The following is a 4,930-nucleotide window of genomic DNA, read 5'->3' as shown; positions in this document are numbered from 1 at the left end:
TTAGTCAAGGATTAAAACGTGTGATCACTGTGCTTTTTCCTTCCTTAGACTACCCACTTAAACGACAAACACACCAAGTCCATAAAAAAAGGCATATTTTGTGTATGCTTGGTTTTTGACTTTTCATTACAGTGTGTCATTTTAGGCAGATTTGTGGTCACCTCAAGGGATTGAGTCATTCCTCGCTAACAAGGAAGCTATAGCCACGCGATAGGCTTGAAGCTTGACTCTGAGTTGAATTCATTCGGCTCTACAATATAATTCAGCTTTCATGGAGACTTAAGGTACTGAAGCGTGTACATTTCAGATGGAACACATGTTAGTTTGTAATAGTAATATGTTTTTTGGGGAGTTTTAGAGCAGACTGTTCTCTCTATCTCCTTTTTTTGTCTTGGCTTCATGTTACAGATGACAAATTATCTGGCACCTGTTTCTTTCTGAACAATCTTAGGTTTACAGAGAGTAATAACAGCTGTTATTCTTTTCCGCAGAGCAACTTCACATCTCAAGACAGTGAACGTCCTTGATTGAGTGAGGCTAGAGAGATACGGTGATGCAATTGTTCAGTAAGTCCAGACCTCTTTAGTATTACATAGTGGATATAACCAAGCTTTCATTATCACATCATCATAGTATAATTTGTATTACAAACACCTACTGGAAGGTGTCCTTTCTGCAGCCATGATCATCACCATCCTTTTCCCAGGATGCATCCATTGTGCAATTTTTCACCTAGCTGGCCTACTGATGGCCCCTTCCACCATCCGACTCAGTCCTTTCACTGTGCCTGCTTTTAGTGCTCTCCATCCTGATAAAGTCTAGATGACACCTTAATAAAGGCTAGGTGATTTTTCTGCCGCAGCCTGGACTGTAACATCTACACACCTGACCGTCTGCTTTGGTCTGTGTTATTGTATGGATGCTTTGGGTAGGGAAACAAAGGATCCATGAAAATGCATTGGCCTGTTTCAACACAAAGTGTGTTGTGCTTGATGTAATCATTTAGATAAGTTATTAAAAAATAATTTTGGATGTAGAGATTTTTATATCCAGGGTTAAAAATGTTGTTACTTTTGCATTTGGGTGACATATTCACAATGTGACATCCACATCTATCACATTTATTTTCACCATGCTACATAAATGGCACATTGCTTCCTTAGCACTGATTATTGGCATTTCATACATTGTATCCTTCAGAAATGCATGGATATGTGCCGGAGAGACTGGTCTGACTACTTCTTCCGATTTCAACTTCAACGTTTGCTAAATCTTTCAAACTTGCCCGCTATTGTTTTTCTGTTGCTGCTTTCCAAGTTTCTTTTATTTGATTCATTTTTTCTCTTTGTACCAAAACAGTTTAATAATAATCTTCCATTATTGATTGACTTTGTTACCTGAACAACAACAAACAAATGACTTACAATAGAGGAAGATAAAATATTTGTTCTCTGCTTTCAAATAATTCCCTTCAAAATACAATATGTAAAAAAAAAAACTCTGCACCGGAAAAAAAAATCTTAAACGGCAAAGAACTCTTGTACACTGTCTCATTTACTGTTGAAATATTTATTTGATTACAACGTTTCAGATCTTTTCGACCCTTATCAGGTCATCAGGGTTCAACCAAATTCCGCCTCTCGTTGTTGAAAATCTGTCCAATTGCTTACACATCTGCTCAATTACGGTAACTGTAGGCCACCTTACACAATGCATCATTAACACACTCAGTGCTAGGTTCAGTAAGGCCTTTGTGTCCTAGCTCTAGATCTGATTCATTCTATTCAGACATACAGTATGTGGTGTATTTTTCAAAAAGATGCACCAGGCTGGAGTTGGATTTGTGTTTGCAAGGAGCCTGTAGCGTATATCTCCATCCTGGTTCAACCATGTACCAAGATGCAATAACTCTGTAACTTTGTTTGAAAAAAATCAAATACAGACATACATACATTTAACTACTACTATTTAACTACTTGTTAATAAACCTACCGGCATGCCAGTATTTAAATGCAAAGAAGGGAGCCAGTACAGCCAGAAACTGGATATTTGTCATACATAATTAATCTAATGCGATCTCTTCACACTCACATGTTTATCTTAAAGTAAGAATAAACCATGGACCTTTGGTCTTCAATCCATTCTTCACTCTTCCACGTATCTAATTTAAATTATGACATTAAAGCTAATTTTCTTTAAGGTAAAGTACATCAAATGCAATATGGATAAGGCAATCTTTTCAGTGATGTTAGGGACATTTCTCTGCTGTGGCTGTAGTAAAACATTGAGAGGGGCTGTGGCTTTAAAGGGTTCAACATGAGGACATGACACCAATCTCGGAAAACAGCAAGAAACAGAAAAGCTGCTCGATATCTACTTTTCATTTGTCTTCTTTACTTTTGGTTTGTCTTCTTCCTAGACGCAGGTTACCTCAGTAGGATGGCTGCTGTTTCAGGGCAGACAAGCTCATCAAGATGAGAGAACTGTTGGGGCAGGAACATGTCCGCCCAGGGGGAGAGGGGGGCCTAACAGCATACTTCCCATGTTAAAAAATGGAATGGAATCAGACGATGTAATGTGCACAGATCATGTACATACTGACAGTGCTATTAATGCATGTTATATGGCCCTGCATGAGTTAGGTACTTTTATTTTGTCAGTGTTTGAAGTGTGTCTTAAAACATTGACTAAATTAGGTTTTGTGGCCTTTTGTGCAGGTACTACTATTTAATAGTTTCAGGTTTCTGAAAACAGCCAAAGAGGATACCAAGATAAAAAACGTTAATAATGAGATGTGATAATGACAGTTACCCTCTTTGTGCTACAGTCAGCGGCACCATCAGGAAACAGCACTGCTTTTTAAAGCTGATGCTCTTTGATACTGTGTTTTCTGTCTGGTAGTTTCCATGTAGTGCGGCCTGATTACCTTTCGCTCTGAAAGTGAGGGGAATGTGAAGTCTGGGCAGGGCTTTAATCAGGGTACCAAAAAATCCTGATGAGTTCCTGATGATGCAGTAAAGGCCTGGCAGTCGGCTTCTGTGGCTAAGTGGAGCAGGAGGAGCAACAGCTGCAGCCCACAGACTAGGATCAAGCTAATAAAGACTGAGATGTAAAAGTCTGGCTGTTTCGGTTCTGGACGCATATCCTGGTTTTAACAATTCAGGTGTCACACATCACCCAGGCTTTTGATGTTAATGGCTCTATCGTGATATATCTGTTGTTATAATGGTATTACTGAAGTTGCCAGCGGTCTCTGTGGGTCACTCTGAAACAGATCCCAAAAATTAAGAGAAATGCCAATGCAGCACAAACGTTGCTGGCAAGATACCCTGATGAATTGGTGGGCTATTTTCAGCTGCGATCCCAGCAGTGCAGCTGGCGCCGTGCCACGGAGGGGTCAGCCTGACAGCTTCAGATGAGGCCCCGGGGCTGGAGGGACGGGTCGTTCAGGGCACTGGGCTTGCACTGGGCCTCAGCCAGCTCTCTGAAGTGGTTCCTCCAGGACGGCAGATGGAGGACTATGTGAGCTCGAGCTGCGCTCCCACAGTTCAGCTCCACAGGAATCAACCAGCTGGGGTTTAAATCATCCACGAATCATCTGGCTTCTGTCGCTGCAGGTCCCACCAGTGAAATCAAAACATGCTCTTCCAGATGGAAAGACAGACAATGCACAATATGTCCTGGTGCACTCAGTGTGACAGACACTTACCTGCCACAAACATGAAGCCGCAGGAGTGGACTGCAGATACCTAACGCCAGTGAGTGTCTAACGAATTGGCTTGTCTTGGCATCTAATGCACTGTAATTACTTTAGTGTAACGTGTCAGTGGATACAGCATGATTTATTTGACAGCGTTTCCTCAAATACCTCACTCCGGTCACCCCAGGATCAAATTGGCCTCTTAAAGTGTGCAGTTAGCGAACAGCAATAATTAATGTCCATAAATGAATCCTCCGCTTCACATTTTAATAGTGAGTGCAGTGACAGCCCTGATGTTATTAATTCCACTGAGTCCACTCTCAGTACTTTTCACCAGCTAGTCAAGGGCAGCATGCACTTCACACAATACCTGACATGCTGTGTATCTGTGTGTGTTTTGGCGATAGAGGTCCCAGAATAAATGAAGCACACCTGGCCCTCATTCATAATGGAAGGCTGATTTCAAATTAATTAGGTGGCGGTCTCAGTGTCAGGGGGTGATGTCGAACAGCTGTAGAGATCCAGTTATTGCTGCATAATGTATGATATCTCACATTTATTAAAAACCTAGGGGGTGAAGTCTTCTTTATTTAAGCAGATAACAATAATAGGCAACTGCTTCACTAATGCAGAATTAATGTCTTAATGAAATAAAAACATAACATGTATAAAAGAATGAGAACCTGAAAGGAAATGTCTTTAAAAACCTTCAAGTTCTCGCAAAGTTTTTGTTTTTTTTCTCCCAGTGAAGCACCTGGTGGGTGGCTGGGTGAGCGTCGGTGTAGGTGTGAGTGCAGACTGCAGGTACTGTGTGTCCCTTGTGTGAGCATGTGTGCATAGATCATGTTTGTTACTCGGTGCAGGAAGTTACTGCTCCCGGCCAAGAAATGACACACAACTTAGTGAAACAACAACTTGTTAAAGAGGTTTTCACACTTTAATTGTTGTACAGATTCAAACACAACGTTATAACGTGTAAATTAGTTAACTTTAGAGGTGCTATGGGTAGATTGTGTTACCTTTGAACAAAGCCGGTCTTTTCCAATCAAGCGACAGGTAGAATCTGTTTTCTTAAACTGGGTTTCAAATACAATTCACAATATACTATTTGATTATGTATGTTTTATTGAAAACATACATATATAGGAGGGGTAAGAATAGCAGTAGAAACCGCCAGAAATGCCTAAATGGCCATTATCCAATCCAATCCACTTTATTTCTATAGCACAT

The sequence above is a fragment of the Etheostoma spectabile genome, chromosome 4, assembly GCF_008692095.1.
Source record: "Etheostoma spectabile isolate EspeVRDwgs_2016 chromosome 4, UIUC_Espe_1.0, whole genome shotgun sequence".
NCBI lineage: Eukaryota > Metazoa > Chordata > Actinopteri > Perciformes > Percidae > Etheostoma > Etheostoma spectabile.
This window is presented reverse-complemented; position numbering follows the sequence as displayed.